At 45.4% G+C, this 13,405-nt stretch overlaps 1 long non-coding RNA gene across 1 annotated transcript; it reads left to right on the top strand.

The window, feature by feature from the left end:
* The first annotated feature begins 909 nt into the window (after nt 1-909).
* On the top strand, nt 910-5,902 carry LOC123571791 (uncharacterized). Its single transcript, XR_006696027.1, has 2 exons — nt 910-1,289; nt 5,451-5,902. It is a non-coding gene; the product is annotated as an uncharacterized lncRNA (long non-coding RNA).
* The last annotated feature ends 7,503 nt before the right edge of the window (nt 5,903-13,405 follow it).

Genomic DNA, 13,405 nt, shown 5'->3' on the forward strand with positions numbered 1-13,405 from the left:
CAGGCAACATCCTAAAAGAAGCAGTATCAGGAGGGAGTGGACTTAATATGGGAAAGCAGTATCCCCCAGGTCTCAGCATTCCCATACAAGCTGGCCTGCCTTCCATATGCCAACACATGCATCTCTTTGCCAAGGGCTTCCACTGGCTGCTGGAGCCTGCTGTAACCACAGGCATGGCAGCCTAGAAGTGCCCGAGTACCAATGCCACATCCCCAACTGCAGCCCTCGACCAGCCCAACATCAGATAAGATGTCGTGGAGGACATCAGGATATCATTGTGTCCTCCACTGGCTCCACGTGCTCACGGGGGTAGCTTGGATGTTAACAATTGCTTTCTTGCCTGCTTGCATTCTGTCTTGGTTCACACTCCCCTACAGTACTGTTTGGCGTGAAATAAACTACTTGCACTCAAATCCATGACTGAGGATCTGCTTCTTGGGGAGCCCAGGATAAGATGCCCAACGTCTCTCCTCCTTCCCTCGAGGAAGCCTAGTTTCTTGCTTCTGACTGTTTTCCTTCCTTTTCAAGCACGGAAAAATGGACCATTTCGACGATGTAACAATTTGCTTGCTGAATTGCTGCCCATTGTACTTGGAATGAATAATAACAACCAAAAAAACCTCCCTAACACCATCTACCAGACCCTGCAGTATCTGAGCCCAGCCCACCTCCAGTCCTGCCTTCACTCACTGCTCCTAGTTTTATTGCAGGGAGCCGACAGCCCTGGGACGTGACCAACTGGGCATTCCACTGGAGGCTATATGATCAAACAGCAAACTGTTTATCATGAACACAGGATGTGGGCAAACTCACGACTGCTCCCGCTGACAGAAGGTTTGCTGGAGGCAATCACTCCCCAGCGCTGAGGTTATCTACTGCGACATCTAGAGCCTGTTGTTCGAGGAATGCAGTCTTGCAAGCCTACTCTGGACCTAGCAGCTGACCCCTTCTTCCACCCCGCTTCTCACTGTCTCTTTTGCCAAATTAATATGGAGGGCTATGTAAAGCTCAGGGCTCTTGTCCACTAGAGGCAAGGTGCCCCCTGACCCCTTCTTCCAAATATACTCTTTCGCCTCTCGTCTTTTATTCCCACGTTCGCCCCCTTGGTTCATTCCCCCTAGGTCTGTGCAGGCTACAAGTGGCGCTTGAACAGGCGGCAGTCCGAACACAGGGACTACAAAGACATGAACGAAGAAGGTCTGCTGAAGCAGAGGAGCTGAAATCGAAAGGTGAACGGTGACCCTGGGACCAGTCTGCCGGCAGCGGATATAAGTCAGTGCCCTAAAGAGGTACCGGGAGCAGTGCTTTAAAGAAGTACTGGGAACGGGAAGTTTTCTGAATCAGGATAACAAGGGGAAGAATTTGTCTGTTGAACAAAAAGCATTATGTGTGGTTGCTTAAAGTTCTGTTGAGACAGTCTGGAGCTCAGGTTAATTCACAGGCACTAACTAACCTCCTGCAGAAGCCACAAAATGTTACTATGCATAACCCATGGTTTCCACAGGCAGGCACTCTTGATGTGGAAAGTTGGGACAGAGCGGGAGAAGGATTAAAACGGGCTCATCAAAAAGGACTTAAAGTTGATTCTTCTGTTTTCTTCACTTGGAGTTTAGTTCATACTGTACTTCTGCCATTTTCTCCTGATTCTGCAGGATAACAGGCTGAATCTAAAAATCTGAAAGAATATGTTTTCCCACCCACAGCTCCAATGGAAAATAAAAAACAGGAGAGAGAGGATAAAAATTGACCCATACTCCCTCCTCCAATTGCAGAAACATCTGTACCGCCTCCTTCGGTAACAGAAATAGAAACCCCAATACAAAGAATTGTACACTCTGCTGCCATAGCTGGAGAGCCCTCAGGACCTTGTGCTTTTCCTATTTCCATAATGCCTGATAATTTGTTGAAGGAATTAAAAGCAAGTATGATAAATACTGTCCTACAGAACCCATTCACCTTAGGATTGCTAGAATCTGTATTTGGTGCTATATGTAATGCAATCGCAGATTGTAAACGTGCACTGGCACCTGTGAGATGTACAAAAAACTTGGGAAATTGTCTCAGAACTTGTCGAGATGTAGCAACTGAGCTTCATTGCTCTTCAATGTTAGCTGAAGCAATGGCTAATTTAGTAGTTGACAAATCTAAAAGGAGCCAAGGGTCAAAACCCTAAAATGGGAAAATGTTATAATTGTGGAAAAACTGGACATTTTAAAAAGGAATGCCACCAGATCTCAGGACAGAAAGGATCTTACAATGCAGTTCCTCCCCACCCCACAGCGGAAAAAATGCCAGGACTTTGTCCTCGCTGTAACAAAGGAAATCACTGGGCTAATCAGTGCCGTTCAAAATTTCATCAGATTGGCACACCCATGTCAGGAAGTGAGACGGGGGGCTGAACCCGAGCCCCACAAACAATGAGGGCATTCCCAGTCCAAACCTCAACCCTGTTTCAGGGATGGGTTCCCAGAGGCACATTGATTCCCTCGCCCCAGGAACACCAGGACGTGCAGGATTCGATCTCCCAGTCAGAGAATGGATAATGTTAGTTGGGGGAGACAAACCTATCAAAGTTCCCACTGGTATTTGGGGACTAATTTTAGGCAAAAGCCGCCTTAACTTGCAAGGCATTGCTGTAGTCCCAGGAGTTGTTGACTCTGATTATGGAGGAGAAATTCAAGTAGTTTTAATGTCACAAGATCTTTGGGTTTTTGAACCGGGAGAATACTTTGCTCAATTGTTGCTTATTCCCTGCAAATTACACCCCTCTTCATGAAAGGAGAAATGAGGAAATAAAGGGTTTGGGAGCACAACTACATGGGAAATCTATCTGTCCCAACCCATAGCCTCTAATAGACCCACCTGTGTAGTACAAATTAAAGGAAAGAAATTTTATGGGCTTATGGATACGGGAGCTGATGTGTCAGTAATATCTAAAGACAATTGCCCCCATTCTGGCCCTTGTAATTAACTTCTACATCCTTAGTGGGAGTAGGAACAGCTCAGCGTGTTCAGTAGAGTGCTGAGATTTTACCTTGTCTCGGTCCACATGGACAGTTATGTACTTTTCAGCTTTATGTTGCAAATACAGCCATCAATTTATGGGGTCGAGACTTACTTACAGCATGGGATAGGAGACTTTCAGATGAAAACTTTGATAACCTAGGATTTAAAATGTTGAAGAATATGGGATATCAGAGTGGAAAAGGTTTGGGGAGGTTTCTACATTGAAATCCTAACCCAGTATCAGTAACTGGAAAAACAGATAGAAAAGGGCTAGGATGTTAGGATTTCTGACGGAGGCCATTGATATTTCTCCTCTGCTCACTGCCTTACCATTAGAATGACTCTTTCTACCTAATCACACAGTTGAAACCTTGCACGTTTATCTTTCTTTAATTACACAAATTGCGACTATGGGCAGGCATAGGTCAAAAATGTTTACAGGATGTGATCCTGACAAAATTATTCTTCCTTTAGACTCCCAACAGCAAGCCACACTTGGAAAATGTTGACTGCCTGGCAAACTCTTTCGCAGATTTTGTGGGTGCTATAGATAACCACTACCCCTCAGACAAAATTTTACAGTTTTATAAAATCCATTCTTTCATTCTTCCTGTGATTACTCATCACAAACCTATTCCAGGTGGACAGACTTATTTTACTGATGGCTCTTCCAAAGGTCGTGCCGCTATCTATGGACCTAAACATACTCAAACAGTAATGACCTCTGGTGCTTTAGCTCAACACTCAGAGCTAATTGCAGTCATTCAGGTTTTACAGCTCACACCTTCAGATCCTATCAACATTGTCTGTGATTCAGCTTATGTTGTAAATGTAGCCAGTTGCATAGAAGCTGCTACAGTTAAAAGTACACTAGACCCAGAACTGCTTAATTTGTTTCACTTATTCTCATATGCTGCATGCTACATGCCAAACAGGTGAGACAACTGGTCATGTACAGCGACACTGTCTGTCATCATTTGCTCATATGGAGATACCTAAACAATTAAAAACTGACAAGGGACCTGCTTATGCTAGTCATGCTTTTCAAAATTTCTTACAGCTTTGGGCTATAACCCATAAAACAGGAATTCCTTATAATCCTAGAGACCAAGGCATTATAGGACGGGGACATCAAATATTACAACGCATGTCGAAAAAACAGAAAGGGGATATAGGAGGCCAACTACCACCTCAATCAAAACTACATTTAGCCTTATTTACTTTAAATTTTTTGACTCCTGATATGGTTGGTAAGATTCCAGCAGGAAGACATTGGCAAGTGTTAGAGGAAAAGAGGAAAGTTTATCCACAAGTGTTATGGAAATCCCCAGAAGAAGGACAGTGGAAAGGTCCACTGAATTTACTGACATGGGGAAGAAGGGATGCTTGTGTTTTTACAGGAGATGAGCAAATCGTGTGGGTGCCCTCAAGGTGTGTGCGACCATAGAATGGGAGACTGGAGGAACCCAGGGTGGCAAACCATGGGCCCAGTCCTTCTGATATGAGCCATGAGTCAGCTGAGCCTGAGTGCAAAGACGGAGAGAAGGCCGACCAGAGTCACAACACAGTTCTAATGTTACATTTGTCAAGAATATCACCACACAATTTACAGTTTGTGTTTTTAATCCTTATGTCTTTTGGGCAGCTAAGAAGGACCACCTCCAGTTAAATAATGCCCACTTGACCTGTACATCTTGCCAGTTATATCACTGCATTAATCATAGCACATTGCAAAATACGTAATATCTCTATCTTGATGATTTTAGGTCTCATCCCTGGGCTATGGATTCCTGTTAATCTCTCTGAGCCTTGGGCTCCCACACCTGCTTTGCACTTTGTAAAACTTCTTCTAACTCAGCTAACTCATTGTGTCCGTGGAGCCTTAGGCATGATCATTTTTGCTATTGTTTCTTTGGTCACACTAATAACTTCTGTTGTGAGGTCTCCTGTAGCTTTCCGTAGTTCTATTCAAGCAGCTCAGTATGTGGAGAACTGGACGCGCATAGCCAACCAAGCTTGACTACTTCAGAATAAAATTAACATTGAGTTACAAATTGAAGTGGCAATGTTATAATCCATGGTTCTATGCTTAGGGGAACAAGTACAAAGCTTGCAATTGCAGCAGCAATTGCGTTGTCATTTTACTCACACTCATATTTGTGTAACCAACTTAGAATATAACCAAAGTGAGTATCTGTGGGACCTTGGGAAAGCCCATTTTCAGGGAGCTTTCACATCCAACATCACCTTTGATATTGGCAAATTACAGAACAAAATTCTTGATTTAAAGAGGCAAACTCAAGAATTTCAGCCTTTAGAAGGCTGGACCGAATTCCAGCAAGGCCTGAAGAGCATCAACCCTTGGAACTATCTAAGGCACCACAGTTACACCTTTTATGTGGTTCTTGGAATAACATTGTTTTGTCTCTGTCTTCTGTTTATAGTCTGTAAAATCAGATGGACTGCCAATTGGAGAATGAGAGCTGACCAGCCTGGCCTTACGTTCTTTCATTTAATTCATAAACAGAAAGGGGATATGCAGGGAGCCGAAGGCCCTTGGGACGTGACCAACTGGGCATTCCACTGGAGGCTATATGATCAAACAGCAAAGTGTTTATCATGAACACAGGATGTTGGCAAACTCGCGACTGCTCCCGCCGACAGAAGGTTTGCTGAAGGCATTCACTCCCTGGTGCTGAGGTTATCTACTGCGACATCTAGAGCCTATTATTCCGGGAATGCAGTCTTGCAAGCCTACTCGGGACTGAGCAGCTGACCCCTTCTTCCACCCCCTCTTGTCACTATCTCTTTTGCCTAATAAATATGGAGGGCTGTGTAAAGCTCAGGGCCCTTGTCCATTAGAGGCAAGGTGCCCCTGACCCCTTCTCCAAATATACTATTTTGTCTATTGTCTTTTATTCCCATGTTTGTCCCCTTTTTTCAGTGCCCCTTGGTCTGTGTGGGTTACATAGTGGCGCTCCTAACGGTGACAGAATTGGGTGTTCCACATTTTATGAACACCCTTCCCATCATTTGTCATTTGGTGAATTATTGCTCATCCTTCAGATTTTAGCTTTCAAGCCATTTCCTTGGAGAAATCTCCTCCAAACCCCCTCATATTGACCATTTCCCTCTATGATTCTTCTTCAAAGGACACTCTGCTTTTCCATTTTATGCTTATAGTAAGTCGCCTTCATATATTTACTGGTGTATTTATCTGATTAATATCTTTCTCCCAACTAAACTGCACAAAAATGTTGAGATGGGCCCTGAAGTTCTCCAAGGCAGATGGATGGTGGCAATGAAGTTGTGATAAGAAGAAGGAAGGGCAAGAGGGGGCATGGCCAGAAGCCCACAGGTCCCTGGCTGATGGAAACATGAGGTGTGAAGAGGGCCAGCATTTTCAGAAACTTTGAGTGCTGTTTTCCCTCTTGACCCCACAACCCCCTCCACCTAGGTCCTCATTTCCCTGCACCAAAATGTTTTGTCAAGGCCAGCTATGCACCTCCAAGTGACTAAATCCCAGGGTCTATGGTCACTCCTTATTCTCTCTTGGCCCATCAGCAGCAGTAGACACAGCTGTGGGCCCTACCTTCCTGAAGCCCTCTCTTCCCCTTGCAGACTGCTCCTCTGCTTCTCCTCCCTTGCCAGATGCTCCTTCCCAGTCTCCTTTGCTGGTGTCTCCTGACTGCCTCCACCTCTGAATGCTGTGGGCTCCCCAGGTTCAGGCCTGGGTCTCCGCTTCTCTGACCACAATCACTCCCTTGGTGATGTCATTCTGATGCACACAGGTTTTAAATGCCTTCTGTAAGTCAACAACTCCCAAATCAATATTACTAGCTTGACCTCCTTCCTGGACGCCTGACTCTATATTCAGCTGCCTGCCTGCAAGCTCCCCTTAGAGACTGTAGCTATGTCAAACTCCACATGATCCAAAGCAATCTCCTGACTCTCTTCTCACCCCACCCTGATCCACCTCCTTTTTTCCCCACCCCAGTAAATGACAACTCTGTCTGTCCATGAGCTCAGGCCAAAACCTTTGTGTTCCCTCGACTCCTCCCCATGTCCAATTCATCACCATTGTCAGAAGTGGTCCTCCTGTTTCTTCCCTTGCCTTCTTGTAGCTCTTTCTCAACACTGCAGCCTCAGCAGTCTTTGGAAAGGAGAGTCAGGTCATGTCACTTCTTGGTTAAAAAGATTTCAGTTACTTGCATCTACTCAGAACAAATCCAAAGTCCCAACAGCAGTGCACACAAGGCCCTACCTGATCTGCCCCAACCAACTCTCTACCCTCCCTCCTCATCTCTGACCCCTCTCCTTCTCGCACCCTTGGCTCCAGCTTCCCTGGTTTCCCTGATGTTCCTTAAATGTGACAAGCTCACTCCTGCCCCAGGGTCTTTGCACCATTGCTTTTCCCGCCTGCAGTACTTTTTGCAGATGGCCCCAAGAACTTGCTCCCTCATTTTTTCAGAGTTCTGCTCAAATATCAGCGTCTCCATAATACCTTCCTTGACTGACCTATTATCAATGGCAACCCCATGTCCCCAGAGCCTCCTATGCCCTTAACCTGCATTTTAAAATTTCACAGCACTTATCCCCATCTCATTTTCTATATTCACTTATTTATTTGTTTATTGCCCATCTCCCTGGCTAGAACCTGAGTTCCATGAAAGTGAGAACTGTATGCCCAGCTCACCTCTGCAGCTGAGAACAGGCTCTGCTAAAGGAATGAATGAGAATCTGCTCAATAAATATTTATAGATTAAACCAATGAGTAAGTGGATTTATATTTACTTCCAGTGGATCTCAGGGATATGTTCAAGACGTCATCTAGTAATAAGAGTTGTGAACTGGGATTCTGAGGAAACAGTTCATTCCTGACTCCTTACTGACCCTTTTGTATGTTTTCAAAGCAAACATGCAAAGCATGAAGACCTTCAAAAACCCTTCTCTTCCCTCTCAAATCTTGATTCAGCTTGCAAAGGGCAAAAGAGCCCTTCCTTTTCTTGTAGGAGACCTCAGTTTCTTAGATGGTTTCCCTATATGACCTTGGTCAATCCAGGTAATCTCATTGGGCCTCATTTTCTCCTTCTGTAAAGCCTCCAAGATCTTCCAGCTCTGAAGGTCTATGGTTCATTTCCACCTGAGATGGCTGTGGCACTTTGACCTCACTGGGGGAAGCATTTCAGATAAGCAGGCCCTGCTATCTCGGGAGCCTTTCTCTTCACCTCCATCCCTTCATGTGAAACCCAACACCACAGTTTCTGGGACTGCCTCCTCATTGATAAAGTGTTCCCTGATTTCTCAATGAGCTTGCACACTCTAGCTGCAGTGATAATGGGCTATATCTGGCCTGCCGGAATCCTGCCCATGTTCCAGTCAGTGCTGTGGCTATCAGTTGTCTGCTGAGCATGAATGGCCAGAGGCAGAAAAAGGACAAGGAGCCGTGCTGTTGAGAAGTGGAAGTGATTAACTTATGTCGCATGCTCCAGCAGGAGTATCAGCCAGTGATAGGTGAATGAATGTATGTTGACAGCTGCCTTGGAGTTCACACCATACCATCAGCACTCTGCAGGAAACAGATTACTCCAGGGCTTGAGAGCTCGTTGACAGCTGGAGCTTTCTGATAAAGTTGTCAGAAAGTGAAAAGGACAGTCCCAGGAAATTGTAAGTTTCCTGTGCTTGGAGATGTTCTGGTAGAGGAGGAGAAGTGGTGGATGGGATGTTGTAGACGAGGTTGAAAGTGCACTGATGGGCTGGGTGCGGTGGCTCACACCTGTAATCCTAGCACTTTGAGAGGCTGAGGCGGGAGGACTGCTTGAGCTCAGGAGTTCAAGACCAGCCTGGGCAACATGGTAAAACCCCGTTTCTACTAAAAACACAAAAAATTAGCTGAGTGTAGTGGTGCGTGCCTGTAATCCCAGCTACACAGGAGGCTGAGGCACAAGAATGTCTTGAACCCAGGAGGCAAAGTTTGCAGTGAGCTAAGATCGTGCTACTGCACTCCTGCCTGAGTGACAGATGAGACTCTGTCTCATGAAAGAAAGAAGAAAGAAAGAGAGAGAGAGAGAGAGAGAGAGAGAGAGAGAGAGAGAGAGAGAGAGAGAGAGAGAGAAAGAAAGAAAGAAAGAAAGAAAGAAAGAAAGAAAGAAAGAAAGAAAGAAAGAAAGAAAGAAAGAAAGAAAGAAAGAAAGAAAGAAAGAAAGGAAGGAAGGAAGGAAGGAAGGAAGGAAGGAAGGAAGGAAGGAAGGAAGGAAGGAAGGAAGGAGAAAGAGCAGCGATGGGCAGCCCATGTCTGTCCTGTTCTTCACAACGTCATTAAAACCTAACATGGTGTCCTCTTCTGCACTCAGGGGCTCGGGGCCGAGGTATATCTGTCTGGGCATCAGTTGGGGCCCCAGGAAATGGTGGAATGAAGGGAAGGTGGTATAAGCAAGTTGGGCTAAACTCCTAGAAGAAGAGCCAGGATCCAGGTGTCAGGAAAGGGCAAAATCCAGAGATAGTCAGAAAGGGCAAGGAATTCAAGGTGGGAAGCAAGTATTCACAATAGAGGAAATGAGATAAAGTAAAAACAAGTCAAGATCAACTAGGATCAGAGGACAGTAGGTCCAAGTGGTCACTTATAAGCTGGAAAGGGATGATGCCAGGTGCATTGGCCTTGATTTAAAAATGACCAGAAGTGGGGTGTATGTTGTGTCTTGCTGATAATACTGCACTGCAGAACACCAACAATCATCTTTTCAGGAAGGCCAATTCAGAAAAAACAGAAAGACTCATGGGCCATGTTTACCACCACCTAAAATGAAATACTTTTGTTAACTCTCATGAAAAAAAAAAATACAGATATTCTTCTAACTTGGATTACATACTTTGTGCAATGTCACTTAGAAAATTGGTCCTGCTTTTGGCCACTTTGATGTTACTCTTCAGGCCTATTTGAGAAGCCATGAGGTGGCAACTTCCTAATCTTTCACCTTATTATAGCCCAAGCAATGAGCTATACAGACCCTCGTGGTCTGTCCACATGATCTCATCTCTGCTGTAGAATTTCATCAAGTGGAATTTCAACTTTGGAGAAAGCAATATAAACTACATGGTTGCGTAAGGAGTCCACAAGTCTGAATACTTGTTCTGTTAACAGCCCCACCCCTCTCTTTTTCACTTTGATTTGCATGTAGTTTTCAGTCAGGCCAGAAAAAGCACTTAAAGCTCTCCATTCCATGACCCCCACCCTCCCAAAGGCGTGAGCTCTGTTGGGCTTTGGCGTCAGTCTGAAAGATTATGCACGTTCTCTGTTTCTACCCAAGCATGTCACAGGAGAGAGCCTGACCTGGGTGGGGTGAGATGAGGAAACTGGATGACTTCCCAGCCTCTCATGAGTCAGGTGTTCATGGCCTCATTCTTTTATTCAGAGAGGATTCCTGGAACATAACCCATTTTCTGATATCAATGCAAAAACACCTTTAGTGCCAAGTGGCGCCCTTTGGGGTCACATCGATGGACCCTATAGGCAGCGTCCTCTTCAGAATGGGAGAGATGGGCTGGGAGAAGCAGCCAGGAGGCTCTCTTTGCAGAGTCTCTGGGGTGATGGTGCAAAGTTTAAGTTTTATTCTAAGAGCAATGGGAAGTTATTAGAGAATTTAATGCAGACAGGCCATGATCTGATAACCATTTTTAGAACATATCTCTGTCCGCAGCATGGGTGATAAAATCGAGGGAGGGAGGGGATGAGGGAGACCAGTTAGGAGGCTACTGAGGTCTCCATCCATTCACGTATTTATTCATTCTCCAAATATTTCCTGTACTCAAACTGTATGGGCAGCAGGCACTGGGGATGAGGCTCCCTACCCTGCCAGAGCTTAGGGGTGAGAACGACAATAAAAAAGTAAACAACTAAACAGAAGAGATCATTTCAAAGTGTGATGAGTGCTATGCAGAACATGAAACAGGGTGCTGTGGTAAAAGGGACTGGAAGGGAGGTGACAGTTGCTTCAGAGGGCTGAAGGGACAGCCTTTCTGAGGAAATGGCATTTGTGGAGACCTAATACTGAGATTGTGTGAGTCATATGAAAGTCTGGTGTGGGGGTAGCGGGGTGTTACAGGCAGAGGAAACCATGAGTGCAAAGGCCTTGAGGTAGGAATGAACTTGGCTTATGACCGGGGAGTGGAGTCTAGGAAGAGAGGTCAGCAGGGGCCAAGCTAGGCAGCTCCTTGAAGCTCCCAGTTAGGAGCTGGGTTTTACTCTGAGAGGATGAGGAGCCTTAACAGAGGGTCCAATGATAGAATCCAGGGGCTGGCAAACTATAGCCCACAGGTCACATTGGCCCACCTCCTGTTTGTGTAAATAAAGTTTTATTGGAACACAGCCTCACCCATTCATTTACATGCTGTCTGTGGCTGCTTTCACACTACAAGGCAGAGCTGAGTGGTTGTGACAGAAACCAACTGGCCCACAAAGCCTAAAATACTTTCTCTCTTTCTGGCCTTTTGCAGGAAAGTTTGCTGATGCCTGATTTAGTTTGTGTTTTCAGAAGGTGACTGACTCTGGCTGCTGTGTGGGGTGGCATCATGACATGGAGCTACAAGGCCACTGTGGGACAAGAGATGAAGATGAGGTCTCTCCTTTGCATCAGTGCCTGTCAGCTGATGTTTCCTTCTATCTCTCTCCCTCCATCAGACAGAGGGAGATGGTCACTCGGCCTGGTGGGCTTATCTTTCTGGGTGCACACTGCTTCTAAGGACAGAGGCTACCCGACACACTGTGGCCAGCCAGGCGGACTCTGCTTTGCCGGTGAACTTGGCAAAAGGAGTTCACTGCTGCTTGTGGAACCTCCGCCCAAACCATAACTGCCTGTCTTTTGTCTGTGACACCTCGTCACCAATTTGGTGCTTAGGAGACAGCGTGGGCCAAGCAGCTGCTTCCCATTCCCCGCTTGTCCCATGTCAGCAGCTGGTCATGATTGCCAAGCGTGCCCACACCACTCCCAGGAGACGGCAAGAGGCGCTGTGAGAAAAGGATCTAGTGTCCAAATTGCAGGGCAGATTGCTTTTGTTTTGTTTCTTAAGAAAAACATGAAATAAGTAAAATAGTTGAGTACTGTGTTAGAAAAGTAACCCCAAACATCTGGGTTTTTGGTACTGTGGTAGCTTATTTTCATTCTTTTGTTTCTAACTGATAAATATTCACAAACTAATTGAGTTGGCACAATTTTTTAAAGAAGGAAAACCATCTGCATTATGTAAAGACATGGTGAGGATGAGGGCAGGGACAAGAACAGAAGATTTGGAATGATAACACAGCTGTCCCCAAGTAGCTCTCTCTGGTGGAGCTTATTTCAACCAGCATTTATTGAGCACCTACTCTGTGCCAACTATTGTCAGGTACTGGGGAAACTGAGTGGAATAAAACAAGGTCCCTGCTACCTGGGCACTCACAATCAGATAACAACGACTATAAGGGTGGCCATATGACAAAATAACCAAAACAAAACAAAGTACTTGTGATAGTCCTTCATCCTCACAACATCCCTCTAATGTAGGTATTATCCTTCCAATTTTAAATTAACATTTGAAGAGGAAATGCCAGAATTGGGATTTGAAACCACATTTATTTGCCTTCAGAGGCTTCTGCTGCCCCTTGGATTAGTAGAGCTAGAACTAGTCAGTGTAAGTTCCAGGGAGGTAGGTTTCAGCCCAAGAACAGAAGGGCAACTAAAAAGGTGATGAGCTGTGTGTCAAAGGTGGTGTGTAAACCAAGGCCTACAGAGGCATGGCTGAATCCAGACCCTCCAAAGAGATTCTCAGAAATTAATCTCTCTCCATGTCTTGGCTCTGCTTTTCCCTGGCTTGACTGTAGTCGCAAGTAGATTTTTCCCCATGGAATGGCAGGATGCCATCAGGAGTTTCAAGTTAATATTCTATCCACTTCACAGAGCCTCAAGAAAAAGAGGGCATCTTTTCTAAATGGTTTCAGCAAAAGTCCCAGGACTAACTTTGATTGGCCTAGTTTGAGTCACATGCCCATGTCTGAGCCAATTTCTGCAGCCACATGAATGTGGGACTCTCATTGAATAAACTCACCAACACACATGGACTGACAGCAGTCCTCACCCCCTATCTTCTGAGGTTCCCTAACACCACTTTTCCCAATGGTAGAAAGGCACTGGGCTCTTTGAGGTCTTTGGATCAGAGGTCATGGGTTCCAGTATAATGGAAGGAGGGTGGATTTGGAGTTCAATGGCTCAGTTAGTCACTTAATGTGTGACCTTGAATAAATACCCTTCTCTGAGCCTCTTCTATAAACTGGGTATCATAGCACCTTCCCTGCTGGCTGCAGGAATGATTAAACAGGCACTGGCTGCACAGTTGATGCCGAGTCTCAGTATCGAGCTCCTGGGAT

This window comes from Macaca fascicularis, chromosome 2, assembly GCF_037993035.2.
Source record: "Macaca fascicularis isolate 582-1 chromosome 2, T2T-MFA8v1.1".
Classification (NCBI taxonomy): Eukaryota; Metazoa; Chordata; class Mammalia; order Primates; family Cercopithecidae; genus Macaca; species Macaca fascicularis.